Below are 22,880 nucleotides of genomic sequence, written 5' to 3'. Positions count from 1 at the left end.
AGGGAAAAGCGGGTGCCGCAACGCGGGCAAGAAGCTCGGGAAGCGGCTGTAGCGCAGGAAGGAAAGGGGCTCCCGTGCATACGGGCTATGCTCATGCATTCGAAGCTCCCGTGCATACGGGCTATGCTCATGCATTCGAAACTTCCAAGCAAGCGCGGAAAAGGTGGCAACGCGGAAAACGCCAAGCGTTCTCTGCCCAAACACCACAAACTGTCATGAATATCAAAGACGGAAAGATAATGGACAGAAACAAATACGTCGGCATCAGGATCTAAAATTCGTCGTCAAATAGGAGAAAATGTTCGGCATAAAAGACTCAATCCGAGAAAGAGAGCCCTTATTCGGGAGTGGGGATTTCCCCTTATTCGGAGGGAGAGGCTTCTGAAAAAATCATGGAAAAGAGGGAAATCTGGGAATTTGGCCGACCTAATTTTGGGGTTTCCCTCCTTTCGAAAGGAGCTCCGGAAAAAACCATCCAAAAGACGAAAATCTGAAGATTTCTCCGAAAAATCACATACTTCGTGAAAGTCGTCCCCCTCTTACGGATTACTCATGAAGGGAAAGATGTAAAAGCTCAAACCGTTACTAAAAACTATTAAAGGGAAACACATCAATCTTCTACCCTTTCTAGAAAAAAGATCGGACGTTATTCCGGTTCGTATTCCCTCTCGTGAACATATTTTATAAGCCAGGTAGCCAACAAGTCATAAACATATTTATGCCAATCCCAAAATAGTCAATATTCCTGGTTCTACAGTACCCTGCGGTGATCCCACACCTATTAAAGAAGCTTCTTGAGATCCTATCAAACCAGACATAGCATGGTATAAAGAAAAGAGGGAACGAATTAGAAAATCGACAGAATAACTGAAATAAAGAAAATGATCTCCTTCGAGACTTCCCTCCTATCTCTCTATTTATAAAGATTCTTCCCATTATCCTTTCAGTCATAAAGGTTATTGGATACCTGAAAAGTATCCCCTCTTCCATTATGAGAGGAAAAAAACTTCTCCTTTTTATTTTCATTATCTGGACTATTATTATCCACACTATTCGGAGGTCGAGTATGAAAAACCCAATGCTGTGGTATTCCCTGAACCTCACTATAATTCTATAAAATCTCCCCATAGAAATGAAATAGAGAGACACTGCCTTCCCCAGAACAGAAGGAAGAAATGGCTATTCAATATCGTAAATCATTGGCGGAGCAATCGAATAGCTAACTCCTACTGTTCTCTTTTGATATGTATATGATCAGTATCACGTATGTAATACATATCTCAACTCATACGTAATATATTATTTGCCTTAATCGCTGGCAAGGCGGCTATTCGCCTCAAACGCCGCCGGCGAGGCAAACGCCTTGCGCTTTTTTCTCCGGGAATAAGGCTGCTAGGCAGGCGAGCTTAAGCTCAGCTATAGGTACCATCCTACCTCCTGATGAGGTATATAACAGTTAGAAAATACTCAATATACCTTATGCCTTTTTGCCTGCGCGTAGCGCTTACCCGACAAAAACAAAGAAAGGGGCGGGCGCGCCTTTAGCCTTTGCCATTGGACGAGTCTCACAAGGCTAGGCCAATACGCTCACCATCAAATTCCAGATCCCGAGGCTGAAGGGCGCACAGGTCTCTTCGTCCTGCATCCAAACACTGGAGACAATTCGATCATCAACCGACCGGTCTCCGTAGCTTCGATGTGGGATCTTCTTGGCTTGCAGGCTAGCAAGTAGTTCGCAAAGCGAACGAAGTGGAAGGCTTACTTTGAGCCTTCCACTTTCTAGGCTTCGCCGTATTATTTAACCATCCCATTCGGCGAAGTAAAGGCTGGAATGACTACCTCACCGTTAAGATGGTTTGAGGTGTTGATCCGGTTAACACTTCGCTAAGGGTTGAGGACTTGTTTCAACCAAGGCCTTGGGCAAGGATCGCTTGCTTCGGTCGCTGCGCTTCGCCGGCTTTCTTTGATGATCGATGAATTCCTGCCAGGTTGATGAAGTCCCTGCCGTTGGTTGGTTGGATTATACGAAGCAGGAAGGATGTGGCGGGGCAAAGCTGGATTCGCAGATTATGGAATTTGTTTGGAAGATACTGCCTTCTTGCATGATCTTTTTGATGGCGGAATTCTTATGAAATTCGGAAACCTCGGCCCAACCGGAACCCTCCGGCCACAACCCGAGAAACTGATAAACGTCAGGAACAAAACCCGAGTGGCCGTAGGACGTAATTCTGCAAGCGGAAAAAGGGACTCGAACCCTCAACTTCAGCCTTGGCAAGGCTATACTCTACCATTAAGCTATTTCCGCCAGCGGAACCAGAGCCGGGTGCGGAGCGGAGAAAGCGCTATAGCTTTCTCCGCGGCTTCGTTGTGGATTGGAACCACTGACTTGAAACTTTGATGACTTATCGACGTTCCTTTGTTGATCGATAGGCGGGGCGCTGCGCGCTTCCCTGTGAAAACGCTACGCGTTGTTTTCGACCCATGCTTGGAAAGATTCGAACTCTCAACCCCCAAATCCGTAGTTTGGTGCTCTATCCAATTGAGCTACAAGCACTTTGGTTAGCGAAACGAACAAAGGCTAAGACGGTCGGAAGACCTTCTGCGCTTCGCGTTTCCCCGGTCAGAGAAAAAAGCCCAAACTGTTTGGCAGATTCCCACGCGTTACGCACCCGTTCGCCACTTTGTTTCCAACTGTTCTCACGTGGGGCATTTGACAAGACAAGCAAAGGCGGGGCGGATCCTGCCGGTGGTACACTTCTGTTTGGGGGGTGGGGGGGGCCCCACCAAGCAGAAAACGCTTCGCTTCACCGAATCCAAACCACTTTTTTTTGCCTAAGAAGAAGGCAAAGCCAACCACCAAGGGGGGGAACCGGCTTTGCGGTTGGTGGCCCCGTAAGGACGAAAACAACGTTCGACTTGCATGTGTTAAGCATATCGCTAGCGTTCATTCTGAGCCAGGATCAAGGGTTTTGGGGGATTTTGCCATCTAAGCAATAACTTACGACGAGCCCCGGGGGGGCCGAAGGGGATAGCGTAGATCATACGCTACCCCGACGACCCCGCTACTAATGTAGGCGATTCATGCTTTCACTGCTGGCAAAAGCCAAACGGCCCCGGTCCGCCCACCATGCTGCTAGCGGACACTTCGCCGCAGCTGAAAATTCTCTCACTAGCAGGAACACACATAAAAATTCCGCTGCGAATCTTGGTTGTGCTCGCAGCAGGCTTCTGGTGCTTAAAAAAAGTTTCAAAAAGGCCCATCTCTAACGAATAATCGGTCAATAAATGCCACATACCAGCATTAAGCCCAAAATTGGAGAATGGCTAGCGCCACCAAATGACCATTCAATTGTACGGAAGGTGCAAAACCGAGGCAGGCAAGACGGGTTCGAACCGCAAACGTTCGGCTTTCAGCCGATCGATTTACCAATTTTAATCTATCTCGCTTTTTTTCATGGGAAAAAGGGTCGGGCCCCATCAAAACCCTCCCTCATCATTGTCGGCATAAATTCATTCCCCTCTCGGGAATTAAATTAAAGGGTGTTTGTGATTCGTTTTTTCGAATGTTTAGTGACAAACAGCACGAGTGTGCATGAGGGTCCGGGCTGTCAACCACGTCTCCCGATAATTCTCAGTACATATGGCAGAAAACGCCTTTCACATATCGGGGTCGGAATGGGATCGGGTGTTCCGCGTCTTACTAGGATGCCCGGACGGAACGAACACGCTTGATTAATGAACAAAAGAGTGCTAACGACAAAAGCACCGAACAGAGAAAGTGCAAATACAGCTGGTACTTAGCCTTTGATTGTTCGATCGCTACCAACCCCACAAGGAGGTCATCAATTCGCAGGTGGTTATTAAGTAAAAGGTGTAATATGAATGGCTACGCTTTTTCGAATATTCATGGATTATTATACGATAATCTTCGTTTGCTTTTTTACTGCGAGATTGGTAACGAAAATTCGTTACCGCTATTCAGACTTGACTCCCGATCTCTTCAATGCCGCCCAGCCGACGGCCGAAATAACTGACATACAGATATGGAAGTATACATATGTCTATGTCACCCCCAGTGGCTGCTTGTTCAGAACGCGCGTTTATCAGTGTTCGCGGCGGTCCGGTTGTAGTATATAAGGAATGGAGACTAAAAAGTTAATTAATTAAAAGGTACCCATCTTTCCCATTCTTTCTTCGCGAAGTGGTTAGTAATGTACAGCATTCTCAGCTCAGTTGGATAGAGCAACAACCTTCTAAGTTGAAGGTCACAGGTTCGAGTCCTGTAGGATGCAGAAAGTGCACATTGGATCATATACCGTTGGGGAATGCCTCTACTTGTTTGATTCCTCGAACTTCTACTTGTTTGATTAGTCCATTGGAACGGGTTAGGACGTGTGGATTGACCGATTTATCAATGTCTCGCGATCTCGGCTCAGAAGGTCGAAGCTTACTGGGAGAGTGGCCGAGTGGTTAAAAGCGACAGACTGCAAATCTGTTGAAGGTTTTCTACGTAGGTTCGAATCCTGCCTCTCCCAATGCCGAAGCAAATTAGGAAAGAGAAGCGAAGCAACCGAAGAATGAGAGGGGAGCGGGGAGGGAAGCTCGAACATCCAATATCTAACCAGCCAGCCCCGGCCAGCCCTTATTTGATTGACCAAGTGAAAGAAATTGCGGAGGAGGATCCTATGATTCCTATTACTGAGTGAAGCGAGGAAGTTTGATCGCTGTCATCCCGCGAACGCGAATGTCTGGTCTCTAATGTTGTAACTACTTGATATCCCTCATGCCTCAGTTCGACCACACCTAGCGGACGAACTCTCTTCGTTCGATTCCCCGATGGTGCCGGTGGTTGTCGGAGTGCCCCAAAGTCGAGTTGTCTTTCTTGCGTTGTAAATTGCCCGCATTTGGTTTCTGTTCTGGTTTGAATGACCTTTAGAATAGAATAGAATAGAATAGAATAGAATAGAATAGAATAGAATAGAATAGAAAAAAGTGTTGGCCTGTGCGCGTGTATAGCTCTAGGGCGGAGTGTGCCTCGGATCTCGGATTTCATAAACCAGCCTACTCATTACGACGGGAATTCCTATTTGTTGTCGAAAGCAAGCTATGCGATCGGGGCAGCCACGCAACGGGAAGATCCGATCCTTGGCCCAAGGTTGGCTAGAAGCAAAGATCCTTGGCCTGCGCTGCGAGCGAGCGATGTGCACCGGCCAGAAAGGATACCCCCGAGAGCAAGGCTTCGGCTTCTCCAAGGAACCTTCTGGAATTCAATCCCAGCAGCAATGTATATCTCGACCACGTAGTTGCCTCTCGGGCGACGAAATGCTCTATGCCTACCATTCGATCTCTGGATAAAGCCTTCGATCAGCACATTCCCTACGAATCGGTCTTTCTGAACAGCTCAGCCAGGATCCAACTTCCGACATACAGCTTTTCCATGATCCTCCTTTTCTAGCTTCGAGCCGGAAGCATACAGCTTCCAACCTATGGGGTCGAACAGCTAGGAACTTTCTTTCTTTTTACCCAATTTTCCATTAAATACTGCTAACCCCTGGCTAACAGGGTGAAAAAGATAGCTTATATCCTACCCGGCTTCTGTCCCACTCTCTCGATCGTCAGATCCACACCCTCCTAGATGTTCCCTATCGGTTCATCTAACGATCCACCTCGTAGCCCTCAGCTATTCTATCCTCATGGCTAGGATCTTAATCTCTAAACCACCCCCCGGTAAATTGGGAAATCAAGATTTCCCTTGCTCAGATGACGTTAGGAAAGGCTGGATGACGGTTATAGCCGTAGACGCCTATTCGCTCTAGCAAAACCATGGCTCACTAACATGGAGGTATCCGACTAAAACGGAAAACCTGCACTTAAACGATCAATATGGACCTCATCCACAAACAGCACAAACAAGGACTTCCTGAATCACCAATAATTTGAACAGTTAGGCCTTCCCATCAATTCAGCCTATTAGGCCAAGGAGTGAGTTTGAGAAGTTTAGGCTAACTACCACAACTATTACTTGATGATGCAATTCGTGGTTCGTAGTGTCGATGCAATTGATGAGCAGTGGTCGATGCCAACGCGAGGTCGAACTAAACTGATCACTGAAGGCCTTCCATATAGAAATTCTATCCCACAATGCTCCGACTCCATAACAAGAGAAAGACCCGGCCTCTGCTGATCGCCCCGAATCACGGGAATCGAAACAAGCGCTTATCAAACATGCTTCTATGGGGAACATCACCAAGACGGAAATCGAAGGGAATCGATAGAAATCGAGTCGAAGCCCAGGAATATGCTTCTAGCCAACCGGCTTCCAAAACCAGCTGGACCCGCCTACTCCGGGCCTCTTCCCTTCGGTCGAGTAATTTTCAATACCCCGAGAGGGGAGCCGGCAGGCCGACCTGCAAAGCCAACCACAAGGGGACTCCCCGGCACAGAGAGGCCCCCCATAGCATAGGGGCGAGCGGGGGTCCTGGGAGCCGGCCCGGGATAGCGCTTCATCCCGGGGCCACCGGGCTACCTTACCACCCCGCCTGCGAGGCGGGGCTACCCCCACACTCCCCTTGGGTTACTTGTTGCCCTTCCCTTCGGGCGGGTTACCTTGACAGCCCCCCGGGGCTACCCGTAGGTCGGTTTGGCAATCGGGCTACTTACCTCTCCGTAGGTCTCCGGGGTAGGTACTTGGTGCACCTCCGGGGCACTTGCCAGCCCTTCAGGTTAGTGCCTGTAGGGCATCGTTTCAACGAAACAGAACTCCTCCTCCCTCCGGTTCCCCGGGAGAAGTGGCCCTCTCAACAAATCGAGGTCTCACTCCGTGACCTACCTAAAGTATGGGTCAATACTTTTCGCTCCAATACTAGTAAAGGATGAAGGCCAAAGGTAGGGACCAAAGGATTGGGTTTCTTCCCGGGTTCTCCGCCTTGCCAGGAATAGGGCAATAATTCTAATAATCCGATAGTGATAAGGATAATGGGAATCTGATGATAATATCAATTGGGAATGACAGTAATAGTAGAATAGTAGTAATCCAATAATAATAATAAGAATCCGAGTTTTTATATCTCGTTCAGGAAAAAGGGCTTTGCGCCAAGCACACTCGGCAAAAAGGTTACTCGGATCGTAGATGGACTGGTATGAATCGGTAAAGAGGAGGCAAAACGAAAGGGTTGATAAACACGAGAAAGCGTGGGCGACCTCAAGCCAGCTACAGGGGGCTGCTGCTCCAGGTCGGCATGGTCGCCTCAATCCCTCCCGCCCTCGGTAAAGAACCGCAGGTCCGGCCAAGCCAGAGCAAGCTCCGTCTAGCGGAGCCGGGGTGTCTAGAGAAGAAAGTGGCGGACGGGGGCCCGGGTGGGTCGGGCGGAGCAGCAAGAGATTCTGATCTCCGCCCCCGGAGCTTTGCTTCCCCCGTTTGCTCACTTGGTGAAAATGGTAAACACGACAGACTCAAAATCTGTTCCATTTCAAGGGTTATCGGTTCGAGTCCGATAGTGAGCATACTTGCTTGGTGAAATTGGTAAACACGACAGACTTCGAATCTGTTCCATTTCAAGGGTTATCGGTTCGAATCCGATAGCGAGTATGGGCGTGTCTGAATTGGTTTGTTGGGCGGGCCCTTGGGGCTTGCTTGCGGGGAGCCCCAAGGGCGAGTATAACTCAATGGGTCAGAGTGTCAGATTGTGAATTTGAAAACACGGGTTCGAATCCCGTTATTCGCCAAAAACACATCATCCCAACGCTTGAATCCCGACTACTTTGCGCTGCTATCCTCATAGCGAAATAGAGTTCGAAGGAGGATGAGAACCTTCGGTCGAAGCCCAAAACAGAAGACCAATCAACGCCAACCAAGACGTTCAGCCAGGCCGAGCTGTAGACCGAAGCCGGGCAAGGGGATTGATTGGTGGATTGCCTTGATGTCCTATTTCTTGGTTGTGGCCAGAGATTCGAAAAAACCGACGGGGGGCCGGGATCGGAATCCCGGGCATGGGGTAGTGGGCAACAAGCTTCCACGCAACATCACGCGCTGTGATCTTAGCTCCGCTAGGATTACACACTCCCCCCACGCCGGGGGAACCGCTGGGATTCTGTTTTCAAGAGGAATCTCGAACTCCTAGCCTTTTGCTACTTGCTGCGTGTTGGAGGCGCTTACTAGCGGAGAAAAGCTAGGCAAAGGGTTCTTGTTAGCCTTTCGCTTCCGCTACAAGAATTGGGTAAATAGAGTTCCCAACGCTTTACCGTTAGCGGGAATGATCAAATTTGAGATCTGAGCTCAATTAATTGATTAACGGTTCAATCTTATGGTCCCTGGTCTCCACTCGATCGCTTCGTTGACACTTCGACCGTTCCAAATACTCCGGTACGGGAGGAAGAAGGGCGAGAAGGTGCCTTCTATCCAAGTACCGAATGCTTTCTATCCGACCAACGAAGAGCATCGATCAAATAATCCACCGGACCACCCGGGATAGCCTTAAACTGCCATGAATATCCCATAAAACCCGAATATGTGACCATGAATAATTATCCAAAATTACTAGTCGTCCGGACTTTAAACGGGCGAGGTTCGACCCTCGCCGCTGCCCTGTCTTCTCTAGCGGCGTAACGCAGCTTATATTGGATAGGGAACTAACCGGAAAGCAGTCTTGCGCGCGGTTTTGCAAAGGACTGGCGCAACAACACGCTCCGGTAATGCGTAACCTAGAAGATATCACATGGGATGATGCTCGTTGTTATCTACGTAATGATTGGGAAAATTTCAATAAAGTCATTAACCAATGTTCCAACTCTGCTTTTGCTAAATCTTATGTTATTTCGGTATATTCATGCGGGAATGGAAGAGATTCTGGCAGATCATGTTCACCATGAAGTCACACGAAATCGGATCTTGATTCTCCTTAGAATCCTCTTGTATCGGGTAACAACCGAAAGGGATTTCGTACTTCTATTCTTAGTATTAATTGAATGACGAGGAGCCGTATGAGGTGAGAATCTCACGTACGGTTCTGTAGAGTGACACTGAAACTGACTCATCTGTCAACTATTCCACAACTACACCAAAAAAACCTAACTCTGCCCTACGGAAAGTCGCCAGAGTTCGATTAACCTCCAAGTTCGAGATAACGGCTTACATACCAGGTATTGGCCATAATTTGCAAGAACATTCCGTGGTCCTTGTGAGAGGCGGGAGGGTGAAGGACCTACCTGGTGTAAGATATCATATCGTTAGAGGAACTTTAGATGCTGTAGGAGTAAAGGATCGTAAGAAGGGGCGTTCCAGTGCGTTGCAGAACATTGTCGTAACTTGTATCATCGCAATGATTCCGTATCGGTTGTTCTGATATGTCAAATGCATAGCCGACCCGATAGTGGGAATGTTGCCAGGGGACCGAAGCCTGCTATTACGGAGATTGATTATTATCTTATTCGTGTGAAACAACTCGGTGTCCAGGGTATTGCATTCCAGTAAGTTGAGTCTTACCCGGACTCCCATTTATTTGGAAAATCTTCGAATGTCTTCTCTCTCTCAGAACGAGTTCGGACTACGATTATGGAGATTCAGTGGAGGTTTTGTGAACATTTGGTAATTGGATCAATAAACCCACGGACATTCTTGGTGAGATAAATGAAATACGGGATTTCCCTTCTCCTATTCGTGGGATGATGAAGAGGAAACGGATACTCAATGCCTAATGAGTAAATATGATTCATTGAAGTAACCCGAACTTACTTCAAGACTTTCTATTCAATCATATGGAAAGCTGCATTCGATGAAAGTCGCACGTGCAGTTTGGGGGGAGATCCTCGACTAACCGGCGGATCCACCCTACAATATGGAGTGAAAAAGCCCAAATAAGATTCTAAGATACAGTCGAGATAGAATCGGAATCCGACATATCTGTAAACTCATGTTACACCGGAGCAATGTAGCGAACAAAAAGAAAAATATAGAATCGGATCCGATTTATCGTAATCGATTAGTAAACATGTTGGTTGATCGTATTCTTAAAGATGGCAAGAAATCATTGGCTTATCAGATTCTCTATCAGGCTATGAAGCGGATTAAGGAAAAGACGAATAAGAATCCACTGTCTGTCCCGCGACAAGCAATACGTAGGGTAACTCCCGATATAGTAACAGAATCCAAACGTGTAGGTGGATCGACTTATCGAGTCCCCGTTGAAGTAGTACCTGCAGAAGGAAGAGCTTTGGCTATCCGATGGTTATTGATCGCGTGTCGAAAACGTTCAGGTCGAAGTATGGCTTTAAGATCAAGTGATGAATTAATGGATGCTGCCAGAAATTCTGGTAGTGCTGTACGGAAGAAGGAGGAGACTCACAAGGTGGCAGAAGCTAATAAGGCTTTTGCCCATTTCCGTTAGTTCCGGGTTCGTTTCAATCCACAACCTCTTATTGGTGGATTGAAACCTTCTACTCCGGAGCGCAGGGTATTAGGAATCAAGATACGCCAGAAGCATATGGATAAGCAGAAATTAAATAATGGGAGAAAAAATATCCAAGTCATAGGGGAAATTTTGTCACTGGTATAGTACCTCATGAAAAAGAGAAAGACTAGTGTCGAATCGTAAAGCCCATAACATCATCGACATGATCAACATGATCGACATGACCAAAGTGATCGACGCAATCGACGCAATCAACATGATCGACATGATCGACATGACTAGAATGATCGACACAATCGACACAATCGACATGATCGACATGATTGGCACTGCCCGCATCCCCGCGACTCCCACCATTCTCAACTATCTCCGCCTGGGGCGGACTACTCACCTCGGGGGGGGGGGGATGTCAGGCAACGCCAGCAGATATTTATCCTGTATGTCCCTCACCTCGAATCGATGATTGAGTCGTAGTACATCTAAGGCAAAGCTGGCATCTCCCATGATGTACTCGAGGAGCCGAACTAACGTTGACTTTCCCGTGGTTTATGATAATAAAAGGGAAATGCGTCTGAAAAGAGAGTCAAGGTTTGAAGAAGTATCGTGCGAAAACAAAGGGAAGTCTTCCCGTTTCTTCGGATATTCAATCAATATTAGATTAGTTGACACAGGTGGGATTCTGTGATATACTATGGATCAACAGGCTCATCAGCTTGGGTAATCACCAATCGTTTCGAAAACCAAAAATTACCACGACCGCAACTTTAGAAAGACGCGAAAGCGCAAGCCTATGGGGTCGCTTCTGCGACTGGATCACCAGCACTGAAAACCGTCTTTACATCGGATGGTTCGGTGTCTTAATGATTCCCACCTTATTAACCGCAACCTCTGTATTCATCATTGCTTTCATCGCAGCTCCCCCTGTAGATATCGATGGTATTCGTGAGCCTGTCTCCGGTTCTTTGCTATACGGAAACAACATTATCTCCGGTGCTATCATTCCTACTTCTGCAGCTATCGGTTTACACTTCTACCCAATCTGGGAAGCAGCTTCCGTTGATGAATGGCTATACAATGGTGGTCCTTACGAACTGATCGTTCTTCACTTCCTACTTGGTGTAGCTTGCTACATGGGTCGTGAGTGGGAACTTAGTTTCCGTTTAGGCATGCGTCCTTGGATTGCTGTTGCGTACTCAGCTCCCGTTGCAGCTGCTACCGCTGTGTTCCTGATCTACCCAATCGGTCAAGGAAGTTTCTCTGACGGTATGCCCCTAGGAATTTCTGGTACTTTCAACTCCATGATCGTTTTCCAGGCTGAGCACAACATCCTTATGCATCCCTTCCACATGTTGGGTGTAGCTGGCGTATTCGGCGGCTCTCTATTCAGTGCTATGCATGGTTCTTTGGTAACTTCTAGTTTGATCAGAGAAACTACTGAGAATGAGTCTGCTAATGCAGGTTACAAGTTCGGTCAAGAGGAAGAGACCTACAACATCGTAGCTGCTCACGGTTATTTTGGCCGTTTGATCTTCCAATATGCCAGCTTTAACAATTCTCGCTCTCTGCAAGGTCCTACGTTTTTGGCAAACTGGGATGTCGTTCAGTCTTCCGTCCCCAATATATAGGTAATCCGCTCCCCGCAGGCTCCAAGGTGCCACTCCAAAAGGGCCTGACCATGATGTGCCTATGGCAGGCAGAGAGCATATCCGCGTCTATCTGGCCGGGGGCATGGTCACCCGAAAAAGACTCCGATTCGCCAGCCTTCGGCCTCATCTCTCACCAAACCACCGGGCTTGCACGATGATCTTCATCCGTCTGAGACGTTTCGCCTTCAATCGTGCTTTTGCGACATGCTATGGTCCCGGCCTCCCTTCGCGGGTTCTGGTGAGTCCCATGCCTGTATGCCATTCCGGCCTCGCATTTTTTGACCGCAGATGATCCAACGGCCGCCCCACCTTTTCCATCAATAGATACTCCTGACGCATCAACTACACAACCTGACATGGCCTTTCCTACAGGAACATCCACAATAGATCCAGTGCGCTTGACCATATCTCCTTCTTTAATGGCAGTATCACTACCAGATACGACAATTCCTACATTCTCATTCTCAGAATTCAAGGCCATTCCTTTCACACCGCTGGCAAATTCTACCATTTCCCCCGCTTGAATCTTGTTCGATCCATAAACACGTGCAATTCCATCCCCAACCGGTACCACTCAACCGATCTCATCCACTGGCAATTTGGTGTAGTAGTTGGTAATTCTTTCTTCTGAGATAGTAGATAGTTATTCCGTTGCTCTAGCTTTAAATAATCTCATTCTCCTCCTCCTCCGTCGAATCCTTTTCCTCGGTGCTTTATATCCAGGGCAGTTTCCTATATTTGTGGCAGTTTCTAGTTATCCCCCATTTTATGCTGCTGAAAATCCGGGAAAATACAAATCGATCGATATCAAAAGCGCAGGGAAATTGATTGAATGCTGAAAATCCCGGGGAGATACAGATTGATCGATATCAGCTGATGAAAAGAAATCACCCTGAATGACTAAAAATGGCTCTGGATCCGCAGACATTCACTCAGTAAATGGCTAAGAAGCCGCAGGCAATCCGCTCAGACACTTCAGTGAATCCCGCCCCGCTCAGTGAATCGCTCAAAAGCCACAGACAATCCGCTCAGAATTCGCATACAATTTCTCTGTCAATCGCTCGCTGCAGGCAATCGCTCTGAAGCCCCGGCCGCTCTGAAACCTCAGGCATCCGCTTTTTCTTTGTGATGCACAGAGAATTGGGGGTCTAGAGGTATATTGCCCCGATTATCCGGTTTTACTGAGTGATTTCTTGATATTCACAGATAAGGGGTTTGGTTTCGGAAGAGGTTGTGGCGTTGTTCCGGGATGCGCGCCTTCAATATCTCATTCCCAAGCTGGGATTGTTACCTTTTTTCTTAAAAAGGTAGGGGCGAAGCAGGAAAGCGCGTAGCGCTTACCCCGCCTTCTCGAGAAGGAAGGCGCTTAGGAGAAAGCGCTTACCCTTCCCTTGCTTCCTCGGTATCCATTCCCTGCTGGCTTGCTATCCATCCCCTGCTGGCTTCCTCTAGGCGCTTAGCCGCTTTCCCTTCCCTGCCGGCTCCAGCTAGAATGAAGGCTTTTCCCCACAGAGTGGTCTACAGGGATGAAAGCGAAGGGAGGGCTCCATTATCCAAGCCCCTAAGCCTTCCCCCGCTTCGCCACAGTGCCCCGGGATGCCTTCGCTCGGTACTAGTCCCACTTCCTTCCTTCCACGCTTTTCCTTCCAACCCTTGCCTTTCACTCCCTTCGCCACAGTGCCCCGGGATGCCTTCGCTTGGGACTAGTCACACACCCAGAATCTTTTTAAGGATTCTTTTTAGCCTTCTTTCTATTCTACGGAATTTCACTCCAAATAAGCCTTTTCCTTGCTTCGCCTGTAACCTCTTTTCAGGTCCTTGCGCTTCCCCTTCGCTTCCGTTAAGTACCCCTTAGGGGATTCGGTAGGCAACACTCCTTCGCCCTTTACCATAGCTTGCCTGGGATTCATTCCAGTACATTTAGAGTATTCCCCACTCCTACCCTATCCTATAACTCTATACTAATGCCCCTGTAACTTATCGTATTCACCATTCCCCCCAACCATGTTTTCCCTCCGGGTAGGGGACTTTACTTCCTACTGGCTATTACCAATAGGATGCACTGGAAAAGAAAATCCCCGTTTCCTATATTTATTTGGGGACCAGGGTCAGCCTTCCTTCCCCCAGGTTGGGCGCCTGCTACTAACTGACTCCACGAGGCATGCTCGGGTCTCCCTGCGTCTATTTCAACGATCAGTTACACGCTAAGGTATATAGCCCTACTGGTTGGAGCCTGCCTCGCCGACTCCCGACAGTCTCCTCTGTCTCCTCGACAGTCTTCCGTTGCAATCGGGCTGCTATGCGTATCTTTCACCGACTAGTTGCGCATGCTAAGGATTAAAGCGGCCTCTCCCTCACCAAAAGGGTACCTCCCGTCGGCCTTGGCCTGCATGCCTTACTAGCTCCCGGCAGTTTCCGGGTTGTGTTACAGCCGAGCCAACCTCGTGTTCTTCACGACCAGCTACTCTGCCAAGGTATAAACCAACCAGCTTTTACTCCAACCTGAGCAGGAGTCGATAGCCAATTATGCCTCCTATATCGACCTTTTTAAGAATCGATTCTTAGCAATAAGACTACTGTTTTATCATCTGTGGATAAAATCGTTGATTTCTTCTTAGTAAATGAAACGATGTAGCATTTTCATCCTTGTTAGTTGAACGGTAGGCGGGCACACATGCCGGCTTTCTTCCGAGTCAATGAAACGATGTGGCACTGAAGAGGATTTGAACTTCCCGAGAATGAGAACAGGCTTCTTGGTAAAGCAAGCCATTCTATATACGAAATTTCCGTTGCCGGGGCAGAAAGAAAGAAAAAGCATTGTGAGGGAGGGGAGTGGGCGGAAGACTTTGAGCGTGTGGGCGGGAGGTGCCTTACCCTTCCAACTTTAATCCTTACCTTCCAAAGGGATCTCTAGCTGTAGAAAGTCTTGGCTGGTTCCCCTCATAAACCTGTCCAAATAGGTCATAACCTGCTTCTTTTCACTCGTGCGGGTAAGAAAGAGCAGCCCGTCATTCTCTAGGCTGAGGGGGATACCTATTCTGGCCTGGATCATCTTATCCACTAGGTACATAAGGAGGACCAGCTCATGAGATGCCAATGCTCTAGAGGTTAGCAATCCTTCGTGATAACTGCTCCTGTGCCTGCTGGTAAGGCTTTCCTCCTCCGACCTTCCATAGTAAGGGCCAGTATATCTTATCTCTCTGCTTTTTCTTTCTTTCTCGGGATTTTCGGCTCTCCCTATACCTCTCAATGGGTAGCTGAAGAACTTCGCCGCTTGCAGGGGCTTTTGGCAAGCAAGCAAGCCATTCTATATACGAGATTTCCGGGGGAAGGGAGGGTGAAACTAGTGACTCTCCACCATCAACCAATCAGCAATGAAATGCCCGGGGAAAAACGGTTCCTATCATGGAATCGATTAACAACATCGCCAAGGCTCACGGAGGTGTATCTGTATCTGGTGGGGTGGGGGAACGTACTCGTGAGGGTAATGATCTTTACATGGAAACGAAAGAATCGAAAGTTACTAATGAACAAGATATATCAGAATCGAAGGTGGCTCCAGTTCATGGTCAGATGAATGAACCACCAGGAGCTCGTATGAGAGTCGGTTCAACTGCTCCGACAATGGCTGAATATTCCCGAGATGTCAACAAGCAAGATGTCCTTTTATCCATCGACAACACATTTCGTTTCGTCCAAGCAGGATCAGAAGTTTCTGCTTTATCGGGTAGAATGCCTTCCGCCGTGGGTCATCAACCAACTCCTAGTACAGAAACGGGATCCCCACAAGAAAGAATTACTTCCACCAAGGAAGGATCGACAACTTCTATTCAAGCTGTTTATGTACCTGCAGATGATTCGACTGACCCAGCTCCTGCTACAACATCCGCACACCCAGATGCTACTACTGTGCTTTCGAGAGGACTAGCAGCTAAAGGTATTTATCCGGCTGCGGATCCCTTGGATTCGACTTCAACCACGTCACAACCCTGGATTGTGGGTGAGGAGCATTACGAAACCGCACAAGGGGGAAGGCAGCGGGGAATCGGAGAACAAAATCCGAAAGGCCGCCCGCCGGCGAGGATTCAGTTGGGGAATCCCGTCCCGAGAATTTCACATTCGACAGACCGATGAACCAGGCTATCTCTAAAGGGAAGGTTTGATTCACACTAGGGACATTAATAAGCCTGGATATTTCCCTCGATTGAAAAAGAAGCTATAGGAAAGGCCGGCGTACATCCAACACCTTCCTAACGACAGCCATCCACATACCAACCTTCGGCATCGACCCATACTTCCCATGAAGGACTGGTGGACCTCCGTGACAGTGAATCAGTGGTAGAACTCGGAAGGCCTGAAAGGTTGGGCGAAACGCTTCGCGTTTTCCCGTGGGCTCGGTGGAAAAACCGGCAGTAGACCTCGGCATCCCACCATAATTCCTCAATGAAGGGGGCTGGAGAGTTATCAGCTAAAATCCAGGGGTTTGAAGGGGTCCAGTCGAGTGAAGCACTGGGGCAGTGATCCAGTAGCATAGGGTTGTTGGAGGCAGGCAGGGGCCTTTAACCTCTATAGGCATGAAGAAGAAAAAACCACAACCCTGGATGATTCTTCCTGAAGTTCCAAAGAATGCCCCAACCAGATCGATCTACCCATTTCACGCAATCCGGTCGGTTACGTGTTTTTCATAGCACCCCTCATGTTATGTTACATAAAGATGGATCACCTAAAATCAGTTGAATTCCCAAATTGTGAAAACAACTTTCGCACGATGGCGTCGAGCAGAGCAAATCATCCATCCAGGAAGAACAGGATGTGGTTCTCAAAGAATGCTTTAACACCAGTGTTTCCTTTCCGTACTCCAGTGTTTTTGGGGCATCTCAGTGGTTACACAAAATGGTCAAAACCTTAAAGACTTTAGGATTGTTAGAAATGAATACCTCTTATACGGGTTCCTTAGGAGAGATTAGTTTCTCATGAGTGCTTAAAGAATAGGCAATCGACACTTTCTTTTTCTTAGAAGGGAGTCCCTCATATTCTCATAGCCCTTTTTTTCTAGCTTCCTCTTGTTACATCGCCGCCGTCGCTGCTCTTAACCCTCTCGTAATGTTACGCGGGCAGGGGAGCACTGAAGTGAAATAGCAGGCAGGGGAGCACTATAGTGAGTAGAAATAACGGGCCGGCGAGTATCAAGAGCGGATACGGAAGGGAAGGGGATACGACTTCTGCGTTGTCCATTCGAAATGATCATTTAAGCCTGAGAAATGAGGAATTTCACCAAATCCCGGGCCGGGTGATAGAGGTTCAATGCTTCAACACCCCGAGAAGCATGCTTGGTTTAAAACCAAGCAAGAAAAAGGATCAGAAAAAGGATCAGGATCAGAAAAAGGATCAGAAAAAGGATCCATAGATTGGTTTTCCCCCCAGCACTGATAGCTAAATTGGAGCTACCGGGTTCGAATCCCATTCAGTGCCCTGAAGCATGCATGCACTACACGGAATTCTAGAGATGGAACGATATAGCTCTGGGTCCCACGGAATTGGGTATAATAGAAGGATTAGCTAGGCTTTGCAGGAAGCGGTTCCCTGTAAGCCAATAACGTCTCCTTCGCAACATAGCGATTACTACCACGTATGGCGAGGTTAGAGATCTCCCTCTCCGTACCAATACGAAGCATATGGCCCGCCCCTGCCCTCTTGTGAGGAAAAACAGGAGACTAGTTTAAATGGTAGAACAATGGTCTTTGGATAAAAGACCAAAGGTTAAGGGTTCGAATCCCTCTCCCGTAAACTCTAGTCGTTACCTGCAAAGCTTTTTTCGCCCTGCTTCCGCCCACATCTGGCTGGGTGGGTCACCACGCGGAGCGTTGGGAGCCCGCATCCGTTAGTAATGAGCCCGTTTCTACGTCTCCGGGCTCGCTACCGGATTCGGTAGCCTCGGATTCGTAGGCTCAGGGCGATGCGACAAACCTCGTACAGACATCTCAGAAACAGCCCCAACTTACCTGGCCCCGCTGCCCGCCCCTTCAAGTTAACCAAAACCCTACGCCCCTGCACCGTTGAGTGGAATTGTGTAGAGCCCGGGCCAGCTGCTACTCATTATCCTTATTATTAGTCCTCCCACTATATATTATCCCAAATCCCGTGCTCCGCACATTCCCTTTTTCCTTGCCCTAACCCTTTCCCATTCAACCATAATTCTCTGCTGTTATTGGCATTAAAGCCGAGAAAGCTAGGTAATTTCGTATATAATGTGATGCCTGTTTGAGCCTCCCCCGCCTGTACCTCTGGAAGAGGGGGGAGGTAGCTTTAATTGATTATGCGGAAGCACAAACGTCTACTCGTTGTGGAATCTGAGGTGTAAGGTCAAAGTCTGGATTTCATAATCCCCGTTAAAAACAAATACAAATGAATCCACGAATCAATGTTCACAGATTTCTTCATTTTAGTTCTTGTCATGACACTCCATTTGGTTTTTCTCAGCTTCGCTGAAAGGCTGAGAAAGATATTGAATTGAATGCGGCTTTCGCTCCACCATCCAGATAAAGACTTGACCTTTTTTTTGACCTCAAGAGCTGCTGATACGGGGGGAATCTTCGCCCACCTCCAGCCCTCCATCTAGCCTTTCTGTATAGCTTTTACCAGGTCTTTCATATACCCCGACTAGTCGTGATCCACTGACCGATACTCTCCATACCCGAGACCCTGCTGCCAGATACCCCGAAATACAGCTATCTCTCAACCCATTCCGCCTATCCTATTCGAACTACTTCTAGATAAGATAAAGACTTGACCAAGAGCTTTCCAGCAAGCATCTTTCCCAGGCATCTCTCAGACGTAAACCATTACAGTGACCTTATCTCGATTCCCATACGATTGCCAGCAGATATATGAAGTTAGATTCTAATGATAGCATTTCTAGGCCCTTGGGTTGGCTTCTTCGAGGGCCCTTCGGGCGAGGGTTCTTGCTCCGAGCCCCTAACTGTGGATTCTCACGTAGGGGTTTCTCATCCGCGAGAGATCAGAGCACTTGCGATCATCTCTATTCTACTGGAGGTTTAATGAGGGTGCAACCATCATCAATGAAGGGACGAACCCGCACCACACACGAGGAGCTGCCGAGGAGCTGCCAAGCCCTGTGGCGACCCTTCAACCCGGGACTCGATCCGAAATATCAATTCAACAAATCAGTGTGAAAGATAGACTGGTCCATCACTGATCTTGTAGCTGACTGGATCTCCAACAGAAAATAAAGCTTCACGAAGGAAGAGGCCCTTTTCGTATTCTTGGTTATCTATCTCTGTGCTCTGTGTTCCTTTCGAGAAGTGATCTTGGTTTTGTTGGTTCTCTGCGTCCTTTCTGTTCTTGAAGTTATCCATAATTTTCCTCTCTTCGAATTCGGAGCTGGAATTCTTTTCTCCAATAAGCATCGTATATTACGCCGAATACGGAATCGCTCTGAATTATGCCCAGATTGCGTTGGTGTCACGAAAAGATCAAATCTTTTCCCGTTTCCCGAGTCGTTGGTAAGCCCTCTTGGCTTCATGAAGCCGAAGGCAGGATGTGTCCGTCCAGCGAAGGCATCTTCAGGGTGCCGGAAGGTCGGAACCCTTCACCAACCCCTTACTATTGGGTCGGTCAACCAAGGGTAAAGCCAATCCTGCTGACTATTGAATTGGTTAATCAACGGGAAAGCGAAAGGCCGATCAGAAACAGCACACGGGAAGGGAATCAATGTACCCTGATAGTGCCTCGAATCCAGACACTACCTATATAGGAGATAGCCCTTTGCCAGCTAACGTCGTGCAAACCGGCCGGCAGAGTCGTGTTCAGAAAAAATCGAAGATGCGTTGAGAGGACGGCCGCCTCTTTAACTGTTTTTCGAAATCAAACACTTTAACACGCACGTTGCCAGGGAAGGGGAACATGGAGGGGGAAAAGCAATGATGCTCTACTTGGCCCTTTCTATCTGATAGAAACGGGGTTCAGCGGGGGGGTATCTCCTCATCCGTTTTATCCATGGTGCATCGGATGCTGCTGACTCTCATGTCTGTCCGACATGCCATACCGGTACATCTGTCCGAATGGGCTTGGACCATGCCTCATCTCTTGCACCCGAAAACCCGACTCCTTGTATTCCGTAGCACCCGCCTTTCTTTCTAATAGAGAGGCTAGTAGCAAACAGGGACTGAAGGATTCCGACCCGCCACCAGAAAGGGCAGGGAGCCTAGCGGGTTCCCGCGGGAACTAGCCTTCAAAGACAATGTCCGGCCGTCCAAGAAGCCTGTTAGAGATTTCCCAAGAAGCAGCACTAAATGCCGGAGAGGTAGCACACATACTAAGACTCTGACATCATGCGTTGGTTCTTCCGCGGGAAGGCACAACAATAGCCGAGGGAAAGGGTGGAGGTATGAGCCAGCAGCGGAATACGACACTAAAGGATCGATCTCTTGCGCTTTCGGGCTGACTTCGATGTGCGGTTGAAGAAGCCAGGGACGGAGTTCACTCGACCCGAAACTTCTGGGGAGAGGGGTAGCAGAAGTATTTACTGGTTCTCCAGGGAAATATGTTAGTTTAACAGAAACCACTAAGCTAAGGGATTTCAAATGATTCTTCCTGGGGAATTGGATAATCTCCCGCGCAACATCGATGAAGCCACCACAAAGGCTGCAACCTTACAAGTGGAGGGTCAATGAAAGGGATGGTACTGAATCTTCGTGTAATGGCTCCTAATCGAACTGTTCGGAATTCTGAGGTTCGAGAAATCGTCCCATCTACGAGTAGTGGCCAGGTTGGCATATGGCCCAATCACGCTCCACTTCCTACAGCTTTGGATATGGGAGTCCCGAAGGTACGTCACGATGGAAAGTGGTCCGCAATGGCGTTGATGGGTGGTTTCGCCATGGTAGACAGTAATCAGGTAACAACAAAGGAAAAGAATGGTGGAAAACCCACTTCTTGAGCATTTATCCCGTCTGTAGTAGCTGGGAGATTCCCACGAGTGAAAAGGGGACGGAGCGAAATGTTACCTGCCCAATGGCGGCAGTAATCGAGGTGACAGGATTCGAACCTATGGCCCTCTGTACCCAAAACAGATGCGCTACCAGACTGCGCTACACCTCGTGGGCCATCCCCAGTAATGGTTGAAGGCCGGCTACAGCGATCGATTGGCACTTGGCACCCGATCTCTTATCACTCAATCTCAGGAAAGGAAAAGGGCCATTTGCCTAAAAATTCTTATGTCCCTGCATGCAAGTCGCACGGCCTAGCTTTGTCTTTCGACCGAGATTGGACTGTACGTCTTTCTCACCTTTCATTCAGGGTCAACGTTGGGCCACAAGTGAAGTGCCATGGAATGGTGCAATATTCGAATTTCGATCTCTTCGCGGAAAGAGCGAAATGACGCATTAGCACGAGATGGGCTGATTAATATTAGGCCTACCAACGTGCCTTCTAAGCCCGTGAGGGCAGCCGGGATTTGTCAGAATTTGGAATTTTGTGTTGTTTGAAAAGATTTTACCCCTTCGTTTTTCAGATAAATCACGCTGTCGTTATATATACGTAACTCCTTTTCCAATTGTGGTGATTCGGGGGACCCCATCAAGCCAAGCGTAGCGCGGCAGGTCAATAATTTTTCCATTCCGAATTCTTGTTGGTTTGGCTTGATTGCTCTTGAATCGGAGAGATACGAACGGGAAGTTTTCATCGATAGCGTTCCATGAATTATCGTATATGAAATGAATTGAACACGAATGATCCATCACTCACATTCTACTAGGTGCTTGAGCGGGGCAAAGTCTTTGCGCATGGAAGGCCAAGCCCGCGCCTCGGCCGATTCGTATTATAGGAATGATCTCTTTATAACACCCCGGGAACGAAACTTAGGCGGATATAGATTAACGGTAGATTATCTGCCTTCCAAGCAGAGGATATGGGTTCGATTCCCGTTATCCGCAACTGACAGGTAGGACAAGGGATGGCTACAGGTCATGGCTACGGGAAAACCAAAGGTGCCATTTATTTGAAAAATCTCGTATATAGAACAAACACAAATTAAACCTAATGGTTGGTCATTGTCCTAGCAACCTGGAAGAACACTTCGAAAAAGAAAGCGCTACGTTTTCAAAACTTCGAGCAGTGGGAACAAGTGTGCGAGGGATAACTTCTGACCCGGTATTGTCATTTCTAATATCACTGATTTCTCCAGTGATAGCGGCATACGGTTGGCGGTATACCATTAGGAAGTTCTTCGATGCTTACGACCCTCGTGCAGGGGGTTTCAGCAAGTGACACTCAAGTTGGAGGTGGGGATGCCGAAGGGCTTTAAGTTCGAAACTGATGGGGGGTTAGTGGAGGGAAACGACCGGACCCTCCCTAGCAACTGCCATAGGTTGGTTACCTTAGGGACTCTCCCTAGCGTACTCGCTAACTGACTGGCTTTCGTAGCACTGGACCGGCTAGGCTACCGAGACTCTCGCTAGCACTGGACCTGATAGGCTTACCGGGACTCTCGCTACACTGCTGTAGGTTAGGGACGGAAGGAGCCCACCAACGCTGCTACTGATTGGTTACGGAGCGGACTCTCCCGGCACTGCTATTGGTTACGCCGGGAAAAGAGTTAGCTAATTCGCTTATTTGGCTAAAAACAAGTTCGGAAGCGAGCGGAAGCGAGCGATTAGCGTGGTGAGATTGAGGTTTCCCTTATTTATAAGGTTATCAATGTGGTTGTGATGAAAAGTTTCCGATATTCCGTCGGCAAGGGCGAAGGGTAAAAAGGCGCGCTAAGCGCATTTTTCGACTTTTATTGTTGGCAAATACAACACAAGGATTG

The 22,880-nt window shown here is 48.1% G+C and overlaps 5 non-coding genes across 5 annotated transcripts; 4 read left to right on the top strand and 1 right to left on the bottom strand.

The window, feature by feature from the left end:
• Positions 1-4,452: 4,452 nt before the first annotated feature.
• TRNAC-GCA (transfer RNA cysteine (anticodon GCA)) lies at positions 4,453-4,535 on the top strand. Its single transcript has one exon. It is a non-coding gene; the product is annotated as a tRNA-Cys (tRNA).
• A 2,884-nt stretch (positions 4,536-7,419) lies between these two features.
• On the top strand, positions 7,420-7,503 carry TRNAL-CAA (transfer RNA leucine (anticodon CAA)). The gene has a single exon. It is a non-coding gene; the product is annotated as a tRNA-Leu (tRNA).
• Positions 7,504-7,651: 148 nt separating this feature from the next.
• TRNAH-GUG (transfer RNA histidin (anticodon GUG)) lies at positions 7,652-7,724 on the top strand. Its single transcript has one exon. It is a non-coding gene; the product is annotated as a tRNA-His (tRNA).
• A 13,374-nt stretch (positions 7,725-21,098) lies between these two features.
• On the bottom strand, positions 21,099-21,172 carry TRNAP-UGG (transfer RNA proline (anticodon UGG)). Its single transcript has one exon. It is a non-coding gene; the product is annotated as a tRNA-Pro (tRNA).
• A 762-nt stretch (positions 21,173-21,934) lies between these two features.
• Positions 21,935-22,005, top strand: TRNAG-UCC (transfer RNA glycine (anticodon UCC)). Its single transcript has one exon. It is a non-coding gene; the product is annotated as a tRNA-Gly (tRNA).
• Positions 22,006-22,880: the final 875 nt, after the last annotated feature.

The sequence above is a fragment of the Dipteris shenzhenensis genome, unplaced genomic scaffold (genome assembly GCF_047967505.1).
Source record: "Dipteris shenzhenensis isolate YYH24624 ecotype China unplaced genomic scaffold, Dip_SZ_1.0 scaf0077, whole genome shotgun sequence".
In the NCBI taxonomy this organism is placed as follows: Eukaryota; Viridiplantae; Streptophyta; class Polypodiopsida; order Gleicheniales; family Dipteridaceae; genus Dipteris; species Dipteris shenzhenensis.
The sequence above is the reverse complement of the archived record's forward strand: the minus strand, read 5'-3'. Positions and strand labels throughout refer to the sequence as shown.